This window comes from Chroicocephalus ridibundus, chromosome 3 (assembly GCF_963924245.1).
Source record: "Chroicocephalus ridibundus chromosome 3, bChrRid1.1, whole genome shotgun sequence".
NCBI classification, from domain to species: Eukaryota; Metazoa; Chordata; class Aves; order Charadriiformes; family Laridae; genus Chroicocephalus; species Chroicocephalus ridibundus.
The window spans coordinates 83,139,329-83,156,072 of record NC_086286.1 but is presented as its reverse complement, the minus strand read 5'-3'; the positions used below and the strand labels follow the sequence as shown (position 1 = coordinate 83,156,072).

Below are 16,744 nucleotides of genomic sequence, written 5' to 3'. Positions count from 1 at the left end.
CTTTTCCACATAATACTGCTTTTAATGGGGAAAAAAGCCCACACAAAATATTAAAAGCACTTCCTTGTCCATCTTATCTGTAATTATTTTGTCAAAAATCAAAACATTACAGTAGAGCAGTAAGTTACTCAGAACTCATTCTTGATTTCTAATAATGCTTGAAACAGTTTTTCTCCATTTTTTTTTTCAATTCCCAAAAAGAAAAATATGGCAGTTTCTCCTTAGTGTCCTTTAAGTTTGCTGCTAATAGTATTCATACAACTTCAGGTTGTAAAAATAAAAGTTATGGTGTACTTTGATGTGACGTTCTATGAAAGAGTAAGACTTCAACACTGTAGGATTCAAGTATTTCTGTTCTAACTACAAAAAGGAGAGAGAGAGGTCTCTTGCTGTCCTGTATTTAATTTGCCAACTCCCTAACAGAGTTTTTCTGCGGTTGTCTGAGACTCGTCCCCTCTGGGAACACCTCGAAATAACTTTATGCTGCCTCTTCATATATTTGCAAAAGTTTGAACAGTGCCAAGGGCATCAGATCAATGATCCTTTTCTTCAGGCCAATCTGTACTTCATAATATGAGCTGTCGTTTAAAAATTAAAAAAAAAAAAAGAAAAAGCGTTAGTCCTGGCCCTCAAGGTTTCTGTGAAAAACATATGGTTTGTGCAAATTAGTACAGTGATGGCAGAGTTTGCAGAGACCATGAAATAAAAGCTCTGAAAAGTCTTGTATTTCTTTCATTAGAACAATCAATGATGACAAATTGGAGAAGCAGTCGGCAAAAAAAGAAAAGAAGGCAATAAATGTGGACAAATAGAAAATTCTATACTTGGATAAAAGGAACAAACTACAAAAATACAGGACAGGGAACTGCTGGCTAGACGTCAATTCTGCTGTCAAGGATCTCAAGCTGTGATGGATTTCTTTTTATCCAGCCTTCACTAACAATGATCATTAGTTCTTCTCTTTTACATAGCTATTCACCGTCACTTTACTGCCACATTTTAGCTAATATTATCTAAAGATAGAAGATGACCTTGTTTTTATATTTCAAAAGAAAGTGGCAAATTAGTACTGGTAAGTTTGAGGAGTAGGTATTTTCCATGGGTAAATGCTTCAGGCAGGAAGGAAAAAATAATTATAAAAGCAACAAGAAAAGAAGTGTATCTGAAATATCTTACTTGTATAAAGAACTGATTACAAGCTTGCCTCAACACTGCTAATGTCCTATTGACTGTGGAATACCAGCAAGACAGGGAAACAACATGCTTTCAATTCAACCAGATCTGGGCTTAAACACTAGTTTCTCATCCACGCAGCACACACAGTGTAAGCACATTTAGGCTTACCATGTTGCCCCTCAGAACCCCCCAAAACCAAAACAAACACACCCCAGCACCCACAGAAGGCAAACAACACATTAGCCCTAAAACATCCAATGCAGACCTTCAGCTCTGCACAGGACTTCAAAGCACCTCTATTCACCAGAAGCTGTTAAGAACAAGCTACAAAAGCATTAATCAGAAAATATGAGTTTTGATGGGGAAATGGATGGCACTGTTTTTTGGAACAGGATGATATTTTTCCACTCCTGTTTTCCCAATATATTCTGAAACAAAAACCATCCGTACAAAACTATTTCAACCAATTAGAACAGCAGAGCCGTACAAAGAAGCAGTAACGTTACACGATGCATTCAACTTCATGGCCAGAGGTCATGAAGTAAAAACAGTATCACTTACTCCACCCCCAGTGAGCTAGGGGCTCAAAAGAAGAGTGCCAAGGTGAAACTGCCTATCCTACTCTCCAGAGAGCCTACCAGTCAAAGAGAACCGAACCCATACAGCACTACACATGACAGGCTACGCAACGCTCATGTGGTAAAAGCCCCTCCATTTTGCCTTCTTGATAGGTGGACAGAGTGTGGTATTCATTCACCACCAGCAGTTTGAGAACTGTCTGTATCACCTAAATAATCTTGCTGGTGTCTGAAAAGGAAGGAAGCTTTCAGAATATTTTAAACAGCTCAGACAGACTGAGCTTGTTGTTCAAGACTGAGGAGAAAAAGCTAAAGCATACAGAAGTCCAGAAGCAATGACCTGTTCTTATTGACAAGATGTCTCCCACACCTACTAGAAGCCTGACAGAGATCACGGTTGGAAAACAACCATTGAGAGCTAAACCAAGACAGAAGTATAAGTGCTGAGAGATGGAGAACAAATTAAAGAGCAAGATCTGTCACCACCTACCATTGATGGTAGAAATGGTGACAATGGTAGAAAAAGTTTTCAAAGAGCAGAAAATAACTAAACTTGAGGACTTGTATGATCAACATGTTACTAATCATCAGATTTGTTCATACTATAGGAGTAATCCACTGCTTCCTCCTAATTAAGGTATTAAGAACTACCACAGAATACCGCTGTTTCAATTCTTAATCTTCTCATTTGTTTAGACTTCCAAGACCAGGGCAGGGTCCATTCACAAGGATTTCTACCATTTAAAAAAAAAAACTTCGACATTCATTGGTGTTTTTAAGCCTAATTTTCAAAGTAATAAACAAATTAAACAACAAACTGAACTTCTATAACAATAGACACCATTAAAGATCTAAGCAGCAGCTGCACCTTATGGTAATTCATGAAAAACAGTATGAGCTGGAGAGCAACCACCACTTATTGGGATCCAACTTCAATAAAGTGAATGCTGAGTCTATCTTCAGAAATAGCACAAAATTTGCTTTCTTAAAAAAACCTTTGCACTGTAAGAATTATATATTTAATATTATATAGTCCTACTACCCAAATAATCCTGATGAAAATTTAGAGAGAAAACATGAGTTAAAACTAAACAAACTTCCACACAGTTCATCTTACTCAAAAGAGAAAGAGGTGCCAAAGTTTGTACAAAGTAACCACCCCACTACTGCTATCAATCTTATACTGGAAAGCACTTACACTTTATAGTAACAGGTTGACTGTATAAATCAAAAAGCAGGAAAGAGAAAATTAGGAGCTGTGTTAAACTGCCTCATGCCTACTAGGAGAAACAAAGCCCCAAGGCACAGAAAATATCTGAATAAAGGGGCCTCCTTTTGCCAGGACATACCTTTCCTATAATAAGTTTTATTTTTTGATGGTATAAATTGAAATTATCAACACAGGTTGGAGTGGCTGAACCAGCTGTAAAAGTGCAAAATCCACAACACCCTGCAGTACCTACTAAATGCTGATGTAGTCCTGACAGCCGCAGTTCCGTCTCATGCCTGGATGTTCAGCCAGAGGCACTATGCTGAAGCGACTGCTTATTAAAGTTGCTTTGCATCTTGATTTACAAAAACCAAACACATTACTAGTCATGGGAGGCTGTGTCATTTCCTAATGCACAGAACAGGCTTCCTTATGATGGTGGTTAAGGTGATTGCCCTACTACACTGCAGAGTATGTCTACAAAGATTCAAACTCCTCAAAGCGGAGTAGTGAAAGAAAAACAAAGTAACCATTTATGTAAAATGGAAAGCTTGAGAAAGCTATGAGGCAACTTCTTCAATCCTATCTACTTTTAAGCCTCTCCAAGTGATGAAGCACTAATCCCCAATTAGTTGCACTGCTCCTTTGGACAAATATCTAGTGTAAACTGCATAAAAATTCCTAATATTCACTATAGAAAATGAGAGCTTCTTCAGAGGTTTTACGTTGTTGAGAAAAAAATTTTGGATACAACATTTTACTTCTAAACATTTTGCTTTCTCTTCTAGAGAAGAAAAGGCAAATTGAGAAACTGTGATGCAGTCCTAGCAATTTATGTAGCTTAAAAGGCTGATTACTATACTCCATTCCAAATGAAATGCTTTCCATTAATCAAACCCAGGAGCTTGCAGGGTGATATTCAATCCAACAGTCCGCAGGATGAAGTTTCTAGCATTCAAATGCCAACTAGACGCAATGAATCTTAGAAGGACAGTGAAGCTGAGGACCATGTTGATGACAGCCTAATGGGAGCTTTTAATGAAAAAACTACCAGAGTAACAGGATGTTCCTGGAAATATTTTCAACACTTTCCTAGCATCATATTTATTTCTAACATATTGAGCTTCCACGACTCATCTCAAGTGCTTATTCCAACAAGGGGACAATAGGGAAATTTATGCTTGAAATAAAAATGGTGCAGGTCTGAATGGCAGACGTGTTCCCGGCACTTGAGCCTGTAACTTAAATGCCATTAATGACTTCAACATGGCTGATGGAAAAACCTTAAACAACGTTTAACAGTGCATGTAAAAAAAAAAAAAATAGCTACCCAGATCATGACCCTTTCATGACAGCCTGTTAGGAAAAAACATCTGTGCAATCTTGTTTGCAAAAATCTGTGAGAGGTCTGGCACAGAAAGTGGCACAGGGGCATAATTCTGTACTCAGTGTAGGCATTTCAGATTTGATAGATTATTATATATTCTGGCCTGAAAAGTCAACATCCAAGACCCTGAAAGCAGGCAAAGGAATCTGGTGAATGTTCATAGCTGCCTTTTTTATAAGTTATAATGAGATAAATTAGAGAATGGGCAACTGTTGGAGAGACTGTGTGTCAATCAGCGGTTTCTTGAATACCAGCCAAACTATTAACGTTCCTTGAAGTCAGTAACAGACCGCACCGAAAAGGCAACCCCCACTGCCTTCAATAACAAAGGTCACAGATGACTTCAGCTACTACTCAGTGACCATAAAGACGTAGAATAGTGTGATATATGGCCACTCATATTTTTTTGAATGATTTTTACATTTCACTTTATGTGCATAGCCTTAGTATCTGGAAGAAAGTGCAATGAGCAATTAATCTAGGAACCAAAGGACAAGATGTGTCATATTGTATTAGAAAGGTGAGGCAAGGTCCCCATGCTAATAATTGTTACTGAATATATGCTAGTTATATGGGAAAAGTGAGGAGACACAGGCAGCAGCCTTCCAGATAAACAGCCATTTTTTCAAGTAAGGCTCAGCCATAAAAAGTATATCTTCATTCTGGAACTCACAGTTCAAGACTGTAACAAAATTTTACTCTGATTGTTAAATAGCTATATTCACTTTTCAATTCTGTAAGGCACAACTTACAAGGAGCCTTGGAGGTTCTTAGTGTGACCTCAAATATGAGGTACAGAATGTATTACTTTGACATCATAAACTCTCTGCCATCACAAAGGCATTTTCTTGATTTTCTTATCTTGTATGAGGTGGAAAGGGATCCTATAAAAAACAAAATTTTTCCTGAGATTTACGTGCAAACAAAAATAGACTAGGAACAGTCCTTGTACCTTGCTTGAGTCTTAGTACTCAGTACTGCTCTGCAGCAGTAAATGAAACAGTAAACCAAAGTCAGCCAAACAGCGTTTGTCCTCTATCTTTCTACCTTTACAGCCTAACAGCTGGTCTAGGTTGCAGAGTACCACCTCCACAACTAATTGCTATGCCTGCACTTAGTAGTTTGTTTGCAGATGATTTTGCTTCACAAGGCACAGTTTTCAAACAGCTGTAGAAGAATCATCTCCACAGCATAATCTCAAGTTTCTTCTGTTCTAGTAGCTATTGATTAACTGAAATGATTGCTTCCTTTCAAAAATTATAGGGAAAATAAGACCTTTTTATTGGGTTACAGACTTACTGCAAAATCTGTCTGGATATACTACCCCAAGAATACCAGACAGAAAAACTGATATTAGCTATTGCTTAAAAGATTCAGTAACAAAAACAAAGACATTGAAGATAGAGGCTTTTTTTTCCATGAGAAAATTCAACACAAACTTTGTGGATGTACTATATACACTGACCACCATTTACTACTGTGCTACTGAAAAGTAACGGACTAATATCTCTTACATCTAAATATCATAGAAGAACACTTGATTTGAAAACAAAAAGCAATTTTTCTGTATTTTCATGTTTCTTACAGGTCGATTAAAACAGGAAAGGCCAGATGAAGCATAATTTCTTACCATTGTTATTAACAACAGGTATTAGGTGTGTGGGAAAGTCTTTCTGCTCTCAGATCTGCTTTTCTTTTTTCAAGCCTGGCATTTTTGAATATGCAGCCCAGCACATTAAGTCCACTTATATACGTATGATCTTCCAATCCTAGGAACTATTTCCACCCAGGAGACTTGCACAGAGTCTTCACAAGCTCAGTTTAACTGTACCTGCCCCACAGTGGCCATGCACTTCAAGCACTTTGAAGGTGAGTTGCTGATAAGCTATGTGTATGCAGAATGCATTTCTGATCACTATTCATCGGTACGGGGGCTGGAGGATTCTCATACCGTAACCTCAGCAACCACTGGGATCAGATACGACAGAACGATGGGCAAGCATTTTCATGGGACGAGGAGCACCTGGCCCTCAGACAGCCTCCAGTGGAATCAAGTGCCAGCTTCACAAGGATGAATGAGAAGTTACTACTTGTCATCAGAGAGATCTTAAGGATCTTAAGATAGAAGAAGACAGAGTAAGGAAGCTGATGGAGAAGTTTCCATATAACATTGTCTTTGGGAAAGATACCTGCATAAAGATAATGCATTAATGACAAATTCTTACTCAACATTCAACTTTTGGTTGCTCTTATTACTTCATTTGCAGTGCAACAAAAAATGCTGGAAATCTGGTCTTCAGCCCAGGACACATTTTTAATCCAGCTGTAAAAGTTCAATGCACAAATAGAGACAAGACACAGACAATCGTTCTTTTTAATATCGTTTCTCTTCAGCACATTTGCATACACTCTATTTCTGTATCCACAGATGACTATGCAATTTTACTTCAACTACACACTAGTAGAATCACAGCAAGAAAAACTCCAAAGTTAGTATTAAAACATGAAAACTAATTTCTTAGAAGACTCAGCCTACTGGTATTAGCCAAGACTTCTTTTAAATCAAATTGAAATCTAAAGTTAAAACACAGAAATTGATCAGTTACAGGGGAAAAAATTAAGATAATTATTTTTCTTATATAATAAGACTCAAAAAAATCAGACTATCAAATTGAAAGCACATGCAAATATTGCTTAATAGGCCTAAAAAGTCATCTTACCTATTTAATTTCCTATCAGTTTTGATTACAGATATCTCTATTCTTATATAAAAAATAGCATAATCTGTCACAGCATAATTCTAAACTATCTGCTAGAAGTTTTCCTCCAGCTCCTTGTGCAAGTCTGTACTAAAACTGCCTAATGTACTTGACAGACAAGCACAAAAACCAAAGCACCTTGGTAAATTTTCTTAATTTTTAAGTGAAAATAAGTAGACTTGAGAGATCACCAAGATCATCAATGTTTTAACACTGACTAATTAGAAACTTACACTGATGCACTAATTTTGAAAATTTCAAACGTATAGCTACAAGGCAACTTCCACCAGCTTACTTAGCCTAAAGACTTCAGTAATTAGAAATAATGTCAAACCCAGCTACAAACAGCAGACTATTGACATGCCTTTTGAAAAGGAAGCCCTGAAGACCAATTTAAACATAGAAAAACTTGCTGTTACATGATTTCTTAAACTAGTATTTATCTTCAGAAATATTCTGAGATTAGCTATTTATGAATTTTGAAGGAAAAAAACTGCTAAAATTAGCTAATTGCTGCACTTGCCACTTTTCTAAGCACAGGGAGCAGGCAAATTTGGAATTACTGAATGAGTATTTGTAAAGGTACTAGATAGATGACTGCGTCACTATTTCAGTAATACAAGTTCTCCTGAAGAGAAAAAATATTTAAAAAAAAATCTAAGACAGCATAACTTGAATAGGAGACTCCAGATGCCATTTCATTCTGTACTGAGGGCAAACAGCAAAGCAGATACGGGGCTAAGACATTCTCACTTTACCCAGCAGAAAACATACATTTGTAGAAGAAGTTTTTGTATCAGAATCAAACATCCAAACCAAATTTTTTAGGACTGATGATTTCAGATACTTATAACACGGTGGTGGTTGGCACAGAATTCTTTCCTGCAAAAGACAAAAATCTACAGATATTCTTAAAGGACAGTAATTCCCAAACCTGACTGTTTTAGAAAAAGGACTTTGCCAAGCATGCAGCCGTTTGCTTCTAGTCCAACACTTCTGCTATCCTCAAGTGTAACGACAAGGTACAAGAAAATGCCAAAAAGCCAAGCAGTTTATTCAGGTTGCTTAACGGAGGTGGATGATGAAGACTAGTAAAGGACCCTAATACTGAAAGCTAGTTTTATCCCAATTAGGATAGCGATTAAGCTCTCCATGAAAGGCTGCTGGGCCCAGCAGGCTGCCCCAGGGAACGAGGCCCAAAGGCCTCACACCTTTGCTCACCTCGACCAGCCCCAGGGCTGCCACACGCTCGGGTGGGTGAGAAGGAAACAAGACAAGTTTTTCCCGAAACATAGCCTTTTGTATTCCTTTAGATGTGTGTAGAAAAAAAAAAAAGGGCTTCAGCAGAGGAAAGATTAATTTTTAGCCTAGCTTTCCAAGGAAGCAAGGCCTACCAAATCACTCTGCACGTTTACCAGTACGTGAACAAACAAACAAGTTTTACGCCTCTTCAGTAACTTCTAATTTGACAGAGAGACAGAAATTTTCTGGGGCCAGCAGAGGAGACTGATCCAAATGACTGCTATTTGTGTTTCCTGCCCTTCTCCCCTGCACGGCCACAGCGCCAGCCCAGCGGTGTCCGCAGGCTTGGGCAGGGACGCACCAGCACAAGCTCTTCTTCAGCCAGCAAAGCTGCGGCAAACGTGGGGTGTTGGAAACCACACAAGATGGAGAGCTTCAGGAAACCTTGCTCTGTGACTTTTGCAGCTCAAGCAGCTGTAGGTTTGGTTTGTTTGGGGTTTTTTTTGCAGGGTTTTCCCCCTTCCCGCCTTCCACAAAATGATTTGGAGGAGAATGATTTTTTGTCTAGTTAATGAGTAAGCCTTAATCTTTACTCGTGTTATCCGACTGCATTTCTTGCAGAACTTGTAGTTCCTTACGTCTCCATGAAAAGAACTTCTTTGCATCAAAGAAAATCAAAATTAAAAGTTCTATCAGCTACAGGAGCTTGCTCTAGAAAAAGATCTCATTAAGTTTAATGCTATATTAAACCTGATTCAAAAGTGATCATGAATAGATCAAGCCTCACACCACCTCAAAGATCCAAGCAGCTTTCTCTCAGTACAAAACTGAAGGAATTGACAGGAAAGAGGAAAAGTTACTGACAGGAAGGAGAGCGACCAGCTCTTAGCACCAGGATGAAACCTAGCATCTTTGGGCTCTCACTGTGGCTCTTTCATCATTTCTTAAGTTATGTCCTCAGAAAACAGCACTCAAACGCCATTCAATTTGGTTTCTTATGAAGGGAGACAGCATGGCTCTGTTTTCACAAAAAGACAAAGTTTCCTATCATCCTTGGGGTTTCAACAGTCCTTGGACATCAACAGAGCTGTATACTTCTGATTTAAAAAAAGAAGGCCACAACTAAAAAAGGAGAAAACCGTATATAAAAAAAAACCCAAACTGGATTATTTTCTGTATATGAAAGCGGAGCAGTTAAGCTCTACGTTCAAGAATAATGAGACCCAAGCTTTGTATGTCTGAATATAAAAATTCTTAGTAATTTTAATAAAATTACAAAGAGAAGAATATGAGCTTGAAAAGCCAGTCTCATGCCAAGTTAGAAGCTTTGATGATAAGATAAAGATAAAACACCACAGGGGTGATCCACATATGCCTGTACTTTCCCATAATGGGGACTGCTTTTATGAACTAGGTAATGGGGAATAAGCTTTGTGATATGTTAATTTGTTAGGGCTAGAAAGACCTTTTACTGAACAAAAGGAAGAGCCACTTTGACGCTAAAAAGCAAACATGTTCTATGAGACACGTTGCTTTTACACGAAAATATCTGTGATGCAAGGCTACACACAAATACACAAAACTAACAGCTAATGTTATAATTTCACAATATGTTAGGAAAAATACAGATTAACTTAGACCAACATAGTATCATATCCAAGTTTTCATGTGGTGCATATACATAGCAAGGAACATTTAAATTATCTGGTTTTAAGTCAAACTGGATGTTAAGCAGTAGCCTTTCGAACAGAATGTTCTCTCAAATGAGCCCTACAACAAGAGCTACCCCACTTCTTTATTGATTTTAAACAAGAAATAATAATTTCTAAGGACAACTTGAATTTTGTTTACTTTCAACTATGCGAACATCTCCTTATAGTAAACTTGCGTGTGGTGGTTATTAAGAGACAAACCTAACAGATTAATTTTTAGGAAACAGCTATGTGAAAGTAATACAACAGCAACAGAAATTCTGTCCTCAGGGAAGTTCCCTGCCAAAAGTCTTCTAAATTGTCCAAGGACAAAAGAGGAGCCATACTGAATTCAAAGAGGTTTGGAAATTAAATTCTGGAGTGACTTTAGGGAGGACATAGGCAAATAATGACAGAATAGAAAGTAGGAGGAATGTGAACTATTAAAAAATTACTCTGGCTATGAGCACTTCCTGATTTTTGTTACGTCACAGATACCTGGAAAAATTACTAGATATTGCTCTTCCATGTTTTCTAACAAACCTCTAAACTATGATACTGAAGCTTGGGATTCATAACCATTTGTAAACATTCAGACAAGGATCCTAGATAGGTTTCCTAAACTTATAGCTAAATTTATGAACACTACTAGATTAGTAACAATCACTGGTGGGGCTGGTTGAAAAGTTCTCCAGGACCAGAAGATGAATATTTCTGGAAGTCAGATAAGTACTTCCATTTTCTTCTGTCATCAAAAATAAGCCATTTATAACTTTTAAGGTACCTTTTTAGATAACATTTTAGCTATCACTTCAGACTTTGTTCAATATTGCAAAAATAAGATACCAAATGAACGGTGGTTCAGTAATAATGAAAAACTACTACTAATAGTAGAAAGTATGTAACAGGGACATACCGACACAGCCTGTGACAATTCCCATTACTAAAGAGCACTGGTAGTCTAGCTATGCCCTTTATAAAAATGGATATCGAATATTTATTGAGATAATAAAAACTACTCCTGATTCTCAGTGTCTGCTTAAAGCCCTTACAGACAACTGAATTTCCATGTCCAAATGGAGCAATTAGGTAGCTTACAGCATTCCGAAGAATGTCTCACAAGGAGTAGACAACTGGTCTGTGTGTAACAGATCTAAGAGTTGCTGCTCATGCACGTTTCTTTTAACTGTGAAAATTGCTTGGTTACTGTAAAAGCTATGCTAGCACTGGGAACAAACTCGCCTAAAATCTGAAAGTTAACCGAAACTCTTGGTGAGATTTTTTTCCTCACCAAGATGAACAGCCAATATTTACAAAATGTTTGTTTTATGCTGCCAGTCTATTGCTATCCCCTCCCTCTCTCTGAGTGCCTTTTCCTGCAAGCCACAGCTCGTTGATGCATTACTCCCACACTAAATATGTTTGTACTATTTCTACGTCTTCGCATCAAGCCAGAGCGGCAATTATTTTTTCATAGTTCATTTCCTCAGTTTTCCATGCTTTATTTCACAAGCTACCTTCTATACAGTGGACCTCCTGTGAACCCTTTTCCAATTATTTTTTAGCACCTCCTATATATAGTAAAGATGAAGTCATCTTCTGAAACTGCTTTCCCTATCAATAGACAGTCCATATTAACACATTCTCCACTTAAGATCAACTATAAAATGTAGTTGTAACACTGAAAGTATCTGGCAGTGCTTACAATGAAGGTCTTCAAGGTTGTTACAAAAGGATATATACACACAGATGTTGATGTTCTTGAAAGATGTTCAGCCAAAACAACACTTTCTGGTTGTAGCTTTTTTGTTTTTTATTTAAATATCCACATACATGGATGCATACTTTTATGTTTTCAGCATCTGTATTTTTTTAAAGAATGCCAATTTAACTAGCATGTTAGGGTATTTAACTTTTAATTTGATCATGTTGGGTAAGGAGAGTCAGTGGGCCCCTTATTGTGAAATTCCACTTACAAATCCCTTCACTCACCTAACTACCACAGTTTTTTTTTGGTCCGTAATGAACTTAAAAAATAACAAGGAACAGCTTAATAATGACTTTTACATAACAAAAGAAAATACCACAATTTTTCGCTATTCTTACATGTAGCCTCCAAAAACCTAATCTCCACAAATTTAGGGCTTTAATAAACATTGCTGAGTAATAAAATATAGCAATATATAACTATGTATATAATACACTATATTATACTATATATAATATATAGTAATACAAGATGCTGAAGCACAGAATGCTTTTGTTGCTTTTCTGCAGAGTCCATGCCTAGCTCCAGCACTAGAGCTCTTTGGCCTCAAATATCAAAGATTTTCCCTGCATTAATGCATTTTTGAAAGCAGTTTCATGACATCTTTTGTCTGTTACGATAAATAAGTAAGTAATAAATACGATAGCTCATAAAAAAATAGTTCATGCTCTGAAACAAGCTATTTAGTCAAAGTTTTAATAAAAAAAAAATCCCTTAATGTAATCTAACTCTTTTTTCCATTTTGAATGAAATAGTTGCAGTATGACTATGCTCTGCTTACATGAGCATTCAGTTTTTGCTAAATGTTTTATAAAGTTCTTAATATATCTGCTTATACCAGTTGTTCAAGTGTAATTTATTAACAGTGTGAAGCTCATTGGATTAAAACTAGTTAAAATCAGTAAGGTGTAGTTAACCAGTCAGTGTGCAACCAGATATCCAGTTCCTCGGTGGGAAAGTCTCATAAAAATGCAACAGCAACATAACACTGAAGCTTTTCTAAGTGGCAAAACCTTCCCAAGCCACGTAGAAATACATGTTAGTGCAATCCTATTTTGTAATGGTGTTATTTTGCTGGCTGTGCATGTAAAATATCAGCTATTTATACATACACAGTTCAGAAAACACTCCTGTAAAATAAGTTAAAAACATAAGCAGAGACTAAGACAAGTAGTAAAAACAAAACGCTTTTGAAATCAAGGACAAATCTCCAACTGAATTTAATAATGCGAGCATTTTATCCTAGAGGTTTTGTCTTTGCACTTACACATGTTTAATTATTATTTCAAAATACATTCAAATTTCCCTAGACACCAAAGTCTTTCTCCACCTAAGAATAGCTTGATGAAAACCGTGCAGGGAAAACAGCTGCCTTGCGCTGGGGCCCTTCGAGCACCTTTGGTTCTGCTTCAGATGAGTTAGAAAAGCTGCAGCTGGGAGCCCTAAGCCTGAAGAGAAGGGCACAGCAGCTTAAACAGACAAGCCAAACTTGGGCTTTGACAGGGAACAGAGAACCTTCTGGGAGCACTGAAGCACACACAGTTAGACTGTTGTGCCGAGCTCGTGACAAGTAAAGCTGAGTTTCCGATAGCAGAGTGTTCACATTTGATATTTGGAGGAGCTAAGCATTTGCAAAGTCCAATACCCGGCATTCTACACAGCAGCAAAAAGCTGACGCTTCACGTCATATCTTGCTTAAGGAAAGGTAGGTACACATCTACTTTCACGCCCGCACGCTGCACTTTTCTGATGGAGAAGGTCAGCTTGTAACTAGGGGAATGGCTACGCAGCATATGCAAACAAGATCCACTTGCTGTCTGAGCCAAGCAAAAGTATTAGTCAAATATTGAGCCAGAGCTGATTGTACTGTGCACAGATAATGCAGCCTGTTTCTCCAAAGCATCTCTCTTGGAGCCTGCACAGTACGTCAGAAGAATGATCTCAACACTGGCAACTGAGCGCCACACAAGTCTGCAAAAAATGAAATGTCAAAGCACTTTTCACAGTATTATAACATGAACTGTGAGAGTTCAGAGCTCTTAATAAATTACATATTCAGACTGCTCAGGGAATCACTTTCAATACAGACCTGAGAATTATTAAACTGAATTCAGGTTCAGAAATGAGAGTTAAACATTTCTCAGGTCATCAAATTTTTGGATACTAATAACTAGAACATACAGTTTTTATTTGTAAAATTTAACACTAAAGTTCTGATTAAAAGCAATGAGCAAGAAGTAAATACAGAGAACAGTGTCTGTAATGTGTGCTACTGACAAACAGCACCCAAGTCACTAGTAGGAAATTAAATCTACACTAGTAGGAAATTAAATCTTAAATCTAAATGTAGATTTAAGACCTGCTTAGTCTTACTTTAAAGTAACGTGATTTTGAGCAATGCTGTATATGCTCTTCCACTTGGTTACCTGAAGTAGTGAGCAAATGTGTGCAACCTGTAGGAACTCAAAAATCCTTTTGTAGTTGGTTTGCATTATAAGCTCTAAAACGTGCTCTTTCCTGTTGAACTATATTTCAGCATCATTTCACAATGTAACATTTGTCTTAGCTTACACCTGAAAAAAATTTTAAATGTTCACATAAATAATGTTAGGCTTTTAAAGGGTATTAGAAATTTGGTTGTGTAAATTAACACTTTCTATATTTTCTCTTAAGAGAATAATGACCATTGCAGATTCCTGCTTAATGCAAGAAGCTAAATGAATGATTTCTCTGAACAAAAACGTCCATTATTTATAGATACTTAATTTAGGAGACCAATTTAATACATACGAAATTAAGGTCACTAAGATCTAATTGAGATTACTTGCAACACAAGGACTATTTATTTCCTGTATACCCCAACTCATTAAGTTACACGTAAGGTTAAAATACAAGTACTTAAAAGGCCTACTCAATTTATTTATGTTATGAGATTCTTCTACGAAGGAACTTGTTACAAAACAAGAAGTTTTTTAACTTAGAAAAAGAACATACTAGTGTAAGGAATAGTTTACACTGATTTTAATGCAAGAAATCTATCAGGAAAAATGAAGACTTAAGTTAATACAGAATTAGGAGAAACTATAACAGAAGAATTTTCCCCAATTACTTCTATTTATTCAACTGAAATGACAGAATCACAGAACTGTTGAGGTTAGAAGGAACCTCTGGAGATCATCTAGTCTCCAGGGTTGGAGACTCCTCAACCTCTTGAGTAAACTGCTCCTCTGTCTGACCACCCTCACAGTGAAAAGTTTTTTATGTTTATATGGAACATCCTGTATTTCAGTCCATGCCCAGTGCCTCTCGTCCTGTCATTGGGTATCACCGACAGGAGATATCCTTACCATCAGACCTGATCAGCTCACATCCCCCTGAGCCTTCCCTTCTCCAGGCTGAATGACCCAGATTTTATTTGTTCATCTTACTGCTCAAAGCAGGGCAATAAAATGCATGGGTATGATTTAATTAAGAAAGCCTAACATTTGAATAATAACTACAGATAGCTTTCATAGCTTTAGCTCTGTGCTGCTTGCCTTCCTCTCCATTTTATAAGCAAAAGGAAACAAGTATACCTACCAATAAAATAGTATTAACAACAGAGTTAAAAGAAATTTAGTTGATGACATGTATTCTCCAGAATAAGAGGTGAGCACTGATCAAAGTCAGTCTAGACACACTTTTCGTCACGATCAGACTGTCATGTGAAATGCAGTATCACCATTTTTTAATAATAACTGTTTCAATTGTAAGGGGGGACGAAGATTTGTTCAAACAAGAGGGGACATCATCAGATAGAGTGATGGTAATCCAAGAACCGTGAGGTTTCTTGGAAGATAATCACAATAGATGAAAGTGATATTTACTCAGCCTCGAAAAACGCTCTTTCCTTGCAGCACTGTAAAACACCGAGTGTTTTCCCCTCAAAAAGTCCAAACACAACAGTGAACATTATCCATGACAATTTAAGGGGTCTTATCTCCTTTACCAACCCATCATTTTGTAGAGTAACCTACTACCCAATATTAATATGGGTATTGGAAATTAATTCAGCAGCCAGTATTTAAAAAACAAACAAACAAAACAAAAACACAGAGGCTTTCTACGTTCTAAAAGATATGCATCTTTCTATAGTATCCATGAGATACATGGAAAAAAAAAAAGTAAAAAAAAATTACCAACTGTTATTAAAGTGCTCAGGGAAAAAAAATGTATTATCTGTTGACTTCTGAGCTCAATAGTTTCCATTCTGATCAGAATTACAACACTGACCAGTCCTGTTTTACCATGAATTATGTGCCCTGTGATTTGCAAACTGCAGTGGGAAGCTGCTACTTCTATTACCAAATTTGTCCGATTTGTCCATTATATTTGGTTTAGACATGAAGAATTTCTTTAAAAAAAAAAAAAAGTCATTGCTGCAGGCTGAAGGATACATAGTTTTAGAAATACAACTTAGCTTTTGAAAACTAAGTATCAAAAAAACACATTGAAATCCAAGTTTGTCTAACTCCGGAAAAAGCTTTGTAATCTCTGAATACCTTTTCTTTTCCTTATTTAACTGCAATCATCATTTAATAAGAGTTTGATATGTGAATTTCCTGCTTAAAAGGAACTGTGTATTTTTCCAGCTATGATGCTATACTAGATTTGACTGGGTAGATTGGAAAGACTTCTTAAAAGATGCCTACAGAAGAAAAAAAATCAAACCAAACCAAAAAACCTCATCTCCTGCTATGTGTTTCTTTTATTTATTGGCTCATATCCCTACATCGGGGAATAATTTTTAGTGCCTTTTGCTTTGAAAGTATCCAGGCATGTTTTCCATTCCAAGTTCCACGGACCAGCAGACTTTACTATCTAGGTCCCTTACTGCAGCACAAATTTCCCTTTTGAAGGGAAACCTTGATTCTTAATAATTGACAGTGTTAAT

The 16,744-nt window shown here is 36.9% G+C and overlaps 1 protein-coding gene across 4 annotated transcripts in view; it reads right to left on the bottom strand.

The window, feature by feature from the left end:
* Nucleotides 1-16,744, bottom strand: part of ASCC3 (activating signal cointegrator 1 complex subunit 3) — a 276,124-nt gene that overhangs the window by 232,211 nt on the left and 27,169 nt on the right. The window lies entirely within an intron of this gene.